Below are 13,748 nucleotides of genomic sequence, written 5' to 3'. Positions count from 1 at the left end.
AATGTTTTATTTATACTACATCCATTTTAGTTGTTTAAACTTATTGTAAATAATACTTTCTTGCTTGTTTTTGGACTTCTGAGAATTCATTTTCAAAAAGTGGAATGTGGAGGAACTATTAAATACCATTGAATAGATCATTAACCACTATGTATCACTGTGATAAACTATTAGACTTATACCATGTTTCAGAGTCAGAATTGTTAGCACTACTCTTCAGAATCCCTTCTTTAGTAGATAAATGGGAATTTCTTCCATTGCTTGATATAAGAAAGGTCTATATTAACTGACTATTTAGGTCACTGAAACATAGGAATTTGTAACAGATCTATCCCAAAAAATGTTGCATAGACAAAGGTAACAAAAATCAACAAGTGGGACTAGATTATTCTCAAAAAACTTACATAGAGCAAAGGAAAAATTCAACAAAATGAAAAGACAGCCTATTGAGTGGTAGAAAATATTTGCAAATCCTTTATCTGAAAAGGGATTTATACCCAAAATATATAAGAACCTCATACAATTCAGTCAAAAAAATCTAGTTAGAAATTAAAATACAGAAGTTCTGGACAAACATTTTTCCAGTTACACACAGAGGGCCTATAGGTGCGTGATAAACTGCTCAACATCATTAATCATAAGGGAAATGCAAATCCAACCACAGTAAGATATTTCACACATGTTGGAATAGATATTATAGAAAAAAGGTAATGACAATTTTTGATGAGGATGTAGATAAGAGGTAACCCTTATAGACTACTGTGGAAAAGTAAAGTATCCACTATAGACGATACTATTCTTCAAAAAATTTAAAGTAAAGCCACCAGTGACCCAGCAACTTCACTTCTGGGTTTTTATACAAAGAAAATGAAAATGCTAATCTCCATGTTCACTGCACCTCCATGTTCATTGCAGCACTATTTACAATAGTCAAGAAATGGAAACAACATAAGTGGTAATCCATGGATGAATCGATAAGAAAAATGTGATACATATGTGTGTGTATGCATGCATGTGCGTGCCCACACACACACATACATACACACACACACACACACACACACACACACACTGGAATGTCAGCCATACAGAAGAAGAAAATACTTCCATTTTCAACAACATAGATGGGCCTTAAGGGCAGTATGATCTCATATATATGTGGAATAAACAAATAAACAAGCTTGTAGATACAGAGAAGACTTGTGGGTTGGCAGAGGTAGAGGGGTGGTTATGAATGAATTGGGTAAAAGGATCAGCAGTACAAACTTACCCTTGTAAGACAAATGCCTCATAGGAATATAAGGCACAGCATTTTTAATCTTTGAGAGACTACAGTGGAAAGTAACTGTAGTTAATAAGAATGTATTATGAATTTGAAAGGTATTAAGAGAATAAATATTCAAAGGTCTCATTGCAGAAAAAGAAATTGTAACCCCATTTGGTAATGGATGTTAACTGGGCTTATCTGGGTAAACATTTTGCAATATATACAAATGTAAAATTAGTATGTTGTACACTTGAACATAATATAATGGCATATTATACCTAAATATGTTGCTCATATTTAAACACACCTCTTCCTGTAGATGTAGGAAAATCTATATATATTTCTATATTAGTTTTCTAGGGCTGCTGTTCTGAAATTTCACACTTGGCGGCTTAAAAGAAAAGGAATTAATTTTGTCAAAGGTTTAGAAGTCAAAAGTAATAAATTAAGGTGTTGGCAGGGCCCCACACCCCTCTAAGGCTCTAGGGAAAGAATCATTTGTCTATTCAAGTTTCTGGTGGCTTCAGGAGTTCCAGATACTGCGTCTTTCCAGTCTCTGCTTATCTTCTTTTGGTCATCTGCTTAGTGTGCGTCAAATCTCCCTATGCATTCTGATGTTGGCATAAAGACATGTCCTTGAATCTAGGACCAGTTGATCCATAATTATATCATCACAAGATCCTTAATTATGTCTGCAAAGACCCTTTTTTCCAAGTGAGGTTATAATCCCAGGTGCCAGAGGTTACAATATAGACATGTCTTTTACAATGTCATCTTTCAACCCTACATCATTCAACCTATTGCCTTTACACTTATATATTCCTTTAAAACCTTTTTTATTGGATTACTACCTATGCCACTTATGTGTTATTTAAAGGAGAGGTGCTCCTAAAGGCAGAGGCCACATTGTAATTTTCTTGTGTTCATAGTGTCTACTGCATTTCCTATGACATGCAATTCAAAGTATTATCTGCTCAGGTTATGAATTTCTATAATCACATAGCCTTAAAAATGTTGATTACATTACACATTATGATCATTTGGGTTAAATATCTCTCTTCTCTGTAAAATATAATAGTTTAAGATGGTACAATGGAAAGTCCAACATAAAAAATCAAGTTCATATTTTGTATGGAATTATGTCTGCATATCAAGTATATCAAGAAATGTATACTATAATCTTTAATCTACCTTTAGCAAGGAACTTTTCTGTTATGGTTTACATTTTGTCATTTATAAAATAATCAACTTAGATAAACTTTAAGTTCATTTAATCTCAGAAATTAATCCAGGTCCAATCCTGTTTCTAATCTAGGTTTGGCATTTTGCAGCCACACAAAAATGGTTGTGCTCTGGTATCTTTTATTTATTTTTTACTTTTCTCTGATATTTTATTAATCAATTCTGAATTGACCTTTTCTAATGTATTTTTTTTTATAGAAGTAACATTGGTTTACAACACTGTATGACTTAGAAATATAGGTTCCCACTCCTTCAGGTCTATTTTACCACACCCCACCCATCTGTAAGGCACCCATGGTCCTCCACCATAGTCCATGTTTTCTCTTCTTAAAATGAGTACGTCATCACATAAGGTTATGAGAACTAAGTGATGACATACGAAAATCATGTAATGTAATCCCTGTCACTAGTAAGCAATATATTATTATAAGTTAATAATTAGTATTTAACATAGTTACATCATAGAATAGTTTTTTTTTCCCCTGTGGGCCTATGGATTTCAAAATATTATGGAATATTTGGGGCACTGACCAGAAAAAGTACTTGAAGAGATGAAATACTTTTTCTTTGGGCTACATACTAACTTAATCTTATCTTTGAGTACTCTCTTATTCTAGAAAATAGTCTTTGAATCAGAAGCATTCCTGAGAATACACCTTTTTTGAGTACTACCTAAGGCTTGCATTTAAGAACTGTTTGGATATATTATTTCTGTTTTTGAAATGGATAGGGAGGGAGGAAGCTGAATTTACGTGGACCTTCAAATATGGGATTGCGTTATCACATGTTGATCCACTGACTCCCAGTGATGGTCTTTGGAAAAATAGGACTGCTGCAGAACAGAGGATCACCAGTATTAATACTAAATATAATTCTAAACATTTACTTTTTAGGACCTAAATAACTTTGTTAAAGAGTACTCCAAAGTATACTGAAAACACCATTATTGCAACCCCCCCCCACAAAAATAATTATGATTCCAGAAATCTAAATTACATTGAACAGAGCCTCCCTGGTGGCGCAGGGGTTAAGACACAACCTATGAAGAAATCTGCAGCCACTGCAGCACAAGTTCGATTCCCAGCCAGCCAGGGAGAAACCCACATGATGGGACAGATCTCTCCTTTCTCTCCCGCTGCTCCCCTCAGCAGTGTACTTCGGTCCATCTGCCTGTTCTATTCCCCACTCTGTCTCTGGTGAATCCTCTCATCCCCCATGCATCTCTGGCCTGTACACCAATTCTTGTATAAAAATAAATAAATCTTAAAAAAAAATACATTGAACAATGTGGTTTTACACCTTTTTATATTGTGAACATCTAGGCATTCATTGTTTTACTATTGTATGCACATTTGCCACCCTTTAAAAATAGAACACTCCTTTCTGAAGAGGCGACGGGATGGTGGAAGTGGAGCAGAAGAAGAAACGGACCTTCCGCAAGTTCACCTACCGCGGCGTGGACCTCGACCAGCTGCTGGACATGTCCTACTAGCAGCTGATGCAGCTGTACAGCTCCCGGCAGCGGCGGCGTCTGAACCGGGGCTTGCGTAGGAAGCAGCATTCTCTGCTGAAGCGCTTGCGCAAAGCCAAGAAGGAGGCGCCACCCATGGAGAAGCCAGAGGTGGTGAAGACACACTTGCGAGACATGATCATCCTGCCTGAGATGGTGGGCAGCATGGTGGGCGTCTACAATGGCAAGACCTTCAATCAGGTGGAGATTAAGCCTGAGATGATTGGGCACTACCTGGGCGAGTTCTCCATCACCTACAAGCCTGTCATACACGGCCGGCCAGGCATTGGGGCCACCCACTCCTCCCGCTTCATCCCCCTCAAATAGACTGCATGACCAGTAAAGGCACAGACTTCTCTAAAAAAAAAATAAATAAATAAATAAAAATAGAACACTTTGGACATAAATTGTATTTCTGTACTTCATATTTTATATTTCATACATATATGTTTATACATGTTTATGATAATTATAATGTCCACAGACATTTCCCTGCTCTTACACAGTTGGAAAATAGAGCTCATGGGCAAAGTTATCAACAGCAGGAGCAATTGTTACTGTTGACCTATAAATACCTATGCTATAATTTAGAGAGGGGAGTATTGTCTCATTTATTATGCCTGAAATTGAGTTTCCTTTTTATAGGACAAAATCACTTTATTTTAAAAAATATTTGAGTTTTATTATGTAAGAAACATCCCTCTGTTTTAACAGCTTCATTGAATTTTATTTCTTCATTTTATCTGTACTCACTTTCCATTTGTGACCAAAATTTATTACATTTACTGCGTTTATACTGAATGAGACAAAATCTCCAAGACTTATTTTGATAAAACTTTGAATTCCTTTTCATTGACAGTAAAATATATTTACTTTATTGTTTAATTAAAGTCATACTTTATTGTTTAAATTATCAGTCCTCTCTTCTTCCTCAACCACTTTCATAGTGTTACCTTAACTTCTGAAATAAAACCAATGAATAGGTAAACATTGAGTAATGATAACACACAAAAATAATAAAATGACAGTAGTACAATTGTTCACAAAGTGTGTTTCCTGGAACAGCAACATTATCATTATACTGGACTTGTTAGAAATGCAAATTCATGGGCATAACCCCAACCTGTTGAATCTGAAAATCTGTCAGTAGAGTCCAATATTTTTTTTTTTCCCAACAGACCTCTTGGCAACTCTCATGCCTGCTAAAAATTGAGAATCCCTGGTATATGGGATTCCAGAATGCTCAGATTTTGTATTTGCCTATTCCCTACAGAAAATATTTTTTGTGCAAGTGTGGGAGAATGCACCCCTGTATGTGAAGGGAAGGGTAGAGTCTGAAAATGTTTTGAGTAAGTCACCTGTTTCATGCAGACCTGCTGTATTATTCAGATCTGTGTTGGTCTGTACTCATCTCTTGACTGTACTTTCAATTTATAGGTAAGAAATTCTCACCTCCTTTTATTTTTGGTGTGCCTGTCCCTTTGGGAATTTTTTTCTTGACACTGATCTTGCCATATGGAAATAGGGACTCTATTTTATTTTGCCTGATACTTCTGTTTTGCTAGACAACCTAGTCAGGCAGTGTGTGTGATTCTCTTGCACACATCTGATTTAGAGATTTTTCACAACTGTCCTTCATGTTAACTATCATGCTTCTATAGCTTTATTGCATTATAACATACATAGAACTCACATATTTAAAACATATAATTAAATATATTGTAGTAAATTAAGGAAGTTGTGCAGCCATGACAATAATGTAGTTTTAACACATTTCAATTATACCAAAATGATCCCACATACTTAATTCCAATCAGTTCCTATCCCCAGCCCTCAGCATCATGACACCAGTAATCTGCTTTCTCTTTCTCCATATTTACCTTTCAGGACATTTCATGTAAGTGGAATCCTATAATATAAGGTCTTTTGTGACTTCATTTAACAGTTTCTTGAGACTTGTCCATTTTGTACTTTGTATCCTTCTTTAATCCCTCTCCCCATCTTTTTAATTTAGTTTATGAACATTTGGGATGTTCCCAGTGTGAAATTCTTATGAATACTGATAAATTTACATGTAACCCTATTTGAGAATGTATGCCTTCATTTTTCATAGGTGGCGGAAATATTGAGAGGTATGATCCATTTATGTTTAAATTTTAAGAAACATAGGGGTGCAGGTGTTCTTTGGAATTGATGTTTCTGTGTCCTTTGGGTAAATACCTAGGAGTGGAATTGCTGGATCATATGGAAGCTCTATGTTTAGTAGGTCCAGAAATCTCCACACAGCTCTCCACAGTGGTTGGACCAGTTTGCACTCCCACCAACAGTGCAGAAGAGTTCCTTTTTCTCCACACCCTCGCCAGCATTTGTTGTTGCTAGTTTTTTTAATATGTGCCATTCTCACTGGTGTAAGATGGTATCTCATGGTAGTTTTGATTTGCATTTCCCTGATGGCAAGTGATGTTGAACATTTTTTCATATGCCTGTTGGCCATTTGCATTTCCTCTTCAGAGAAGTTTCTTTTTAGTTCCTCTGCCCATTTTTTGACTGGATTATTTTCTTTGTTGTTGTTGAGTCTCATCAGCTCTTTGCAGATTTTTGTGATCAGTCCTTTATCATTAGTGTTGGGTGCAAAAATGTTCTCCCAGTTGGTGGGGTTTCTCTTTGTTTTTGTTATTGTCTCTTTTGCTGTGCAGAAGCTCTTTAATTTGATGTAGTCCCAGCTGTTTATCTTTGCCTTCACTATCACTGCTTTGGGTGATGTGTCTATAAAGATGTCTTTGATGTGCAGATCACGTAGTGTTTCGCCTATATTTACTTCTATATATTTTATGGTTTCAGGTCTTATGTCTAGTTCTTTAATCCATTTTGAGTTAATTTTTGTGTATGGTGTGAGGTAGTGGTCAAGCTTCATTCTTTTGCATGTAGCGACCCAGTTTTCCCAGCACCATTTATTGAACAAACTTTCTTTGCTCCAATGCATAGTCTTTGCTCCTTTGTCAAAGATTAGTTGACCATAAATCTGTGGGTTTATTTCTGGATTTTCTATTTGATTCCATTGGTCTGTATGTCTGTTCTTGTTCCAATACCATGCAGTTTTGATGATTATGGCTTTGTAGTATAGTTTACAATAGCTAAGCTTTGGAAACAACCCAAATGCCCAAAAATAGATGACTGGATCAAGAAGATGTGGTACATATATACCATGGAATATTACTCAGCATTCAAAAAAGATAAACACATGCAATTTGCAGCAACATGGATGGCGCTGGAAGGGATCATGCTCAGCGAAATAAGCCAAAAAGAAAAAGAAAAATACCGGATGGTCTCACTCATAGCAGGAATCTAGAAAACTTAAATAAGGGACCAGGAAAATGAATAACTATAAGAAAGTGAAAATCAAAATCAACAAAAAACTATGAACCAGAGACACTTTTAGGGGGCGGGGGCGGGAGGGGAGGGATTGGGGTCAGAATGGGAGGGCTGCAATTGTATGGGGAATATAACAATAAAATTTATTAAAAAAAAAAAAAGAAGGATGGAGCAGAATAGAGGGGCCAGAGAGAGGGAGTGGGAAGTGACCAGGCAGTTTTGAGTGGCTGTTTAGTGCACGGCCACTGGTGGTCTTGGGGATACCTGCGGGGTTAGAAAGATCACAAAAGTTTGAGGTTATTGTCTTTCATGTCTCTAACAAAAATAACTTGTGCTACCAAGTGAGGCAATAATTCTGCCACTGATCAAGTCATGCCATCTGGGTCTTGTGCCAGCGGCCTTGAATGTCTTGCCGAGCCAACTCCGGGTGGGCCCCCCTTCCTGGGCCTGCACACCAGAGCTAGGTTTTTTTGTGTATGTCCACATGGAGCCTTCTGAGGCAGGCCAACTGGGATGGAAGAAAAGTTCCATTTACTGAGCTTCTGTCATGTACTCCAAATGCACAGAATACGAACATGCTTATTATCTTATGAAATTCCTTTAATGGCCTGTGTGATAGTGAATGTTATTCCCATTGTTTAAGTAAAGAATTTGAGTCTCAAAAAAAAAAAAAAAAAAAAGAAACACTGCCAAACTGTTTTTCAAAGTGGCTAAGCCATTTTGCTTTCTCACCAAAAATGTATATGGATTCAAGTTTTTTCACGTTCTTGTCAGGGCTTTATATGGTCTATCTTTGAATTATACCCAGTTTGTGATTGTGAAGTATTATCTACTGTGGTTTCAGTTTGCATTTTCCTAATGACTAATGATATTGAACATCTTTGTATTTTGTTATTAGACATTTGTTTATATCTATTCAGATCTTTAGCCAATTTCTAATGGATTCTCTTATAGTTGTAAAAAATCTTCTATTCTGACTGCATATACATTATCATATTTAAATTATATAAATATTTTCTTTCAGATCGTGATTCTGTTTTTTTTCCTCATTTATCTAAGTTTTTTGATGCAGAAGCATTTCCAATTTTAATTGTAAAAGTTTTTGTGCTTATTCTTCTATAGATTTTTATTTTGGTGTTTCCAAGTGCTCTTGACATAGCACAAACTTATGAAGATTTTCACATTTTCTTCAAGACATGTTATAGTTTTGACTTTTACATTTAGGTCTATAGTTTATTTTGAGTTAAATTTGTGTGTGATATGAGATAATCTGTCTTTTTTTTTGCCTAGATTTCTCATATCTTTTTTCTTCTCTCTATATTTCATTATCTACTCTTGGGTTAAATAGTCACTTTCTATGCATAATTTTAGTTCCTTTGTTGTTATTATCTGACCTGTTTTGTTTCCACTTTGAGGTTTTTGGTTAATGATTACTCTACAAATTAAAATATACTTCTTAATATATCTCTGTCTACTTTAGATTGATGCCAACTTAATTCTAATAAAATATTGGAAAAGTTTCCTCCAAATAGAGACACTTGTCCTCCACCTCCTTATTAATACTGTTGTCATATGTTACATCCATAATGCAATGAACCCCAAAATTCCATTTTATAATACCACTTAATAATTATTAGTTAATGTAATCTCACAAACTTAAATCAGTAAAAATATTCATACTGTATTTTATAAATACTGTATTTTATAAATGCAGTTACCATGTCTGGCACTTTTTACCTCTTCTTGTGATTTCAGCTTATCACCTGGTGCCATCTGCTTGTTTTGGTATAGCACCATTCATTCCTCTTGACATTGTGCTATTATTGTAACATTTATTACATTTTCATATGTCAGAGCTCAAGAATACAGTTTTCAACTTATTGCTTTAAGCTATAGTTTTATGCTTTTCTTTAAACATCTGTTAGAGAGCAGAAAAAATTATTTGTACTTTTTTATAATTACTATATAATTACCTTTACTGATATTCTTTCTTACTGTAAATTCAAATTTACATCTGGAGCCACCTTCTTTTAACTTGAAGAACTTCCTTTAATATCTCTTGGAAAGCAATGAATTCTCTTTATCTGAGAACGATTTTATTTCATCTACGTATTTTGAAAGATAGTTTTCCTAGATATGGAATTCTTGTTTGACAGTTTCCTTTTCAACACTTTGAATATATCAACCCGATGATGTTTTGCCTTTTTCTGTTGATTGTTCAGCTGTCAATCAAATTGTTGGTATGCTATATGCACCTATCTCTTGATGTCTTTGAAATTTTTGACCTTGATTTTTAACAGTTGAACTATGATAAGTTGAGGGGTACATTCTTTACATATAATATTTTAGTTTATTGAGATTTTTTTATTAATCCAGATTCATGTTTTATTTGGTAGTATAACTTTCTCTAAAAATTAGTCAACTTCTTATCTATTTGCTCTCAGTCAACTTCATGTTCTTTTCTTTTTTCTTTTTGAGATAACATTGGTTTACAATATTGTATGAGTCAGAGGAATAGGTTTACACCTCCTTAGATATGTATCACCATACCACACCCAACCAGAACTCCCATATCCCTTTATAGTATATGACTGGGCAACGTTTGGATGAATCTGTAGATTAATTTCTTTCTCATCCTATTTGGACAATGTCCAGCTATTATTTCTTTAAATAATTTTTCTACTACTTTATGTCTTTCTTCTCTCATATATATGTTCTTGATGCTATCCAACAACTGTTTGAGATTTTATTTTTCTTCTATTATGTTCCTTCATGTTCTTTAATATGGTTTATCCCTGTTGATTGATTTATTTTCTCAGATATGCTATTGAGCCCCTCTAGTAAATTCTTCATTTACATTCTTATTTCTAATTATTTAGTCTCCTTTAATTTTATCTCTTATGTTGTTTGTCTCTTTATTGAGATTCTCTGTTTAATGTGTCATTTTCATAATGTTTTATTATTTAAACATTGCTTTTTCATTCTTTGAAAACACTTATTATACTGCTTTGAAATCATTGTATGCTAAGTCCAATATCTGGACCTAACAATCAAACAGATAAACCCTATCAGAGACAATCTCTTTTGATGACTTTTTCCTGACTCTAGAGCACATTTTCATATTTCTTTGCATGCCACCTAATATTTTAAATAATTTATTGTTGCAACTCTGCATTATTATTCTCACCAGAGATCTTTTTCCTCCCATTTGTTGGTTTGGCTTGTTACTGCCTAGCTTGTATAATTCTATAGATTTTGTTTTTTAATGGTATTCCATCAAGTATGTCTAGTGGACAACCAATGATTGGTTAGAAAATATGCTCAAACACCTTAATTCAGTAAGTCTTGCCACATTTACCAATAGACCTATGTATGCATTGGATAACTCATTCCATTTCATACTATTTAGAAGTCTTTCCCTAGTTTTACCATCTGCTGAACCCCCTTGTATCTCCACTGCATATGTAGAAGACTCCATTTTCAGCCAGAGATGTGTGCACATCTAGGGCCCTGTGTAGACTTTCCTAAGTCTGAATGCAACTTGTGCTAGTTGCATCCTTCCAGGATATTTGGAACTTGTCATGGCCCACTTTGGGTGTCTTATTTTCACTATCCTCTTCATAGTGGGGTCTGCATGGATAGACCCCTGTATACTATACCTTGTACATTTATAGACCCCTGTATACTATACCTTGTACATTTATAAACCCTGTATACTGTACCTTGTACATTTATTGGTAGCTGTACTTCTTATATAAAATATTGTAACTTTAGGTTCAGTTAGATTTTCTATGAGATTATGAGCTTTCCAGGAATGTACTGTCATTTTTATCTCTGTAATCTCAGTGCCTACCTCAGTAACAGAAACATTCCAGGAAGTCTCCATGGTTCATACCATTTCAAATCTCATGTTCATGTTTCATCTTGGATATTATTAGTCCCTATAGCTTCAGTTCTCTAACCTTTTGAATAATGGCAATAGACTTCTGTTTTAAATCTCCTAGGATTCTTTCCCTTTCTCATAATATTTATATTATCTTTTGCCTGATTCTTTGTCTTCCTCTGCCATAAGAACTGTGATTTCCTTAAAGAAAAAGGCCATGTAAAAATTGACTCTATCACTATCAAGTAGTATGGTTCTTAATACAGGGCAGAGACTCAGAAACTGCTAGTAGAATTTAGTTTAATTAAATTAGCATTTGGAGTCAATTTATTTGATAGAATTGTGATTAAAATATAAATCAGATAATTTTTCTTGTTGGTCTCAGAGCTGAGTAGGCTTTAACTAACGGGTATGATGACATTCAAATAGATGGTCTGCCGTAATGACATTGTCCATTCTTATTTTGACTCTTTCCCTTTCCATGGTTATCATGGTGAACCTTAACATGGATATAGTTTGATAGCCAAAATAATCATCACTCATTACATTTTTTGCGTGGCAAGAAATAAGTGAATGTGATTACTCAGCTGTTTTTTTTTTTTTTTTAAAGATTTATTTACTTATTTATACAAGCACTGGGTACAGTCAGAAGCACGGGAGGGTGAGAGAATTCACCAGAGCGGGGAACAGAACAGGCAGACTGACAAAATACACTGTTGAGGGGAGCAGCGGGCACGGCAGGAGACATCTGTTGCGCCATGTGGAACCCTCGCCGGTGACTGGGGATCGAACCAGTGCTGCAAAGGCTGTGGGCAGCTTTGCAGCCCAGCACTCAACTGCTGCGCCACCAGGGGAGGCCCTACTCAGCTCGTTTAATGGGCCATTTTATTTAGATTGTTACTTGGTTGAAGGATTTTAAAAATTATTAATTATGCTAAGTCCTAAATCATTGGGGAAGGTATATGTTTTATTTGTTGAAATACAACTTACCTTATTTTTTTTTTTAAGATTTATTTATTTGTACATTCAAGAACTAGGGCACAGGCAGAGGTGTGGAGGGTGAGAAGATTCACCAGAGATGGAGTGGGGAATAGAATAGGCATATTGACTGAAATACACTGCTGAGGGGAGCAGTAGGTGAGTCAGGAGAGGTCTGCTTTGCCATGTGGGTCACCTCCCTGGCTGGGGATTGAACTCGTGCTGCAGTGGCTGTGGTAGCTTAATAGTGCTGCATCTTAACTCCTTGCACCACCTGGGAGGCCCCAACTTACTTTATTTTGACCAGATCACTATCTGACACATAAAGATTTTGCCTCGCATGACCTTGTCTGTAGAAAGCAAATATAGTTTTATGCTTTTCCTTGAAAGGATTTTTATGTTGTCTTTCAAGTGATCATAAACATTTTTTACTTTAATCTGACCTTGTGGTTATAGAAATATTAAGGCATGTATATGTGAACAATGTAGGACAATGATTTTCAATCTTGGCTACATGTTAAAAGTTCCTTAACTTGGAGTTGGAGGAATCTTTTGAAAAGGCAATGTTTAGAGTTCTTCCCCCAAACATTTAAACCTTCTCTACAGAGATAAGATCACAAAAAAATTGCTATGTTAATACGTAAACAAACTCTACTATCACCTCTGAGTATTTCCTATTTGTATCTTACAAATTTTGATATGAGTGCTACTAGTAACACTAGATGCCAGATGTTTCATAATTCCCCCCTTTAAAGTGATCCTTTTTAAAATCGAAGTTTAGATCATACACTTGATACATCTTCAGAAATCTCTTGAATAGCCTCAATTCTTGCCACCATGTCATACTTTTGGGTGCCCCTATCTTGAAAATGCTCTAAACAAGGTGATGGAAGGTGCTGTTAATGATGTTAAAAGAGAGTCAAACATTCCAATTTTGTTATTGAATAATGTTAGCTTTATTATTATAGTAGAATACAGTATGACATAAAATTAAGAGCTTTTGCTAAACTCTGTAAAGCAATACATGCATCTGCCATAAACAACCTCAATTCATGTTAGGTTTTATTGCCACTTCACTGCACTAAGGTGCAATAAACATTCAGTGTCAACTTTAAAAAAAAAAAATTCCTGGGAATAAACAGGAACTGTCCTCTATAAGAGTGCATCTTTATTTTCAAGGAAGACTTAACTAGTATTACATGGTTTAGCAAAGCGCTGTAGAAAAGCTACAGAGAATAATTGGTGATAAATTGTGCAATCAATTTATACAATAGAATATTATCCACATAAACTAACAAACTAAGAAATGATAGAGATGCAGTCATTGCATAGCAGAAAGCAGACTAATAAGAAATATTCACATCTAATGTCAAAATACAGACCAAAAGTTAGCCATGAGGAATCTGGAAGGTCAAATGCTCTCAATAAACACAGTAGGTTAACGTTGAAAAATAACAAGATAAACAGCAACACAGAAGTTAGAGCCATTTTTTTTT

General features: G+C 35.1%; 1 pseudogene across 1 annotated transcript; it reads left to right on the top strand.

Annotated features, from left to right (window-relative positions):
* Window positions 1-3,908: 3,908 nt before the first annotated feature.
* On the top strand, window positions 3,909-4,503 carry LOC311176423 (small ribosomal subunit protein uS19-like; annotated as a pseudogene). The gene has a single exon. The product of its transcript is annotated as a small ribosomal subunit protein uS19-like (transcript).
* Window positions 4,504-13,748: the final 9,245 nt, after the last annotated feature.

The sequence above is a fragment of the Talpa europaea genome (assembly GCF_964194135.1).
Source record: "Talpa europaea genome assembly, chromosome: 9".
Lineage (NCBI taxonomy): Eukaryota > Metazoa > Chordata > Mammalia > Eulipotyphla > Talpidae > Talpa > Talpa europaea.
This window is presented reverse-complemented; position numbering and strand designations above follow the sequence as displayed.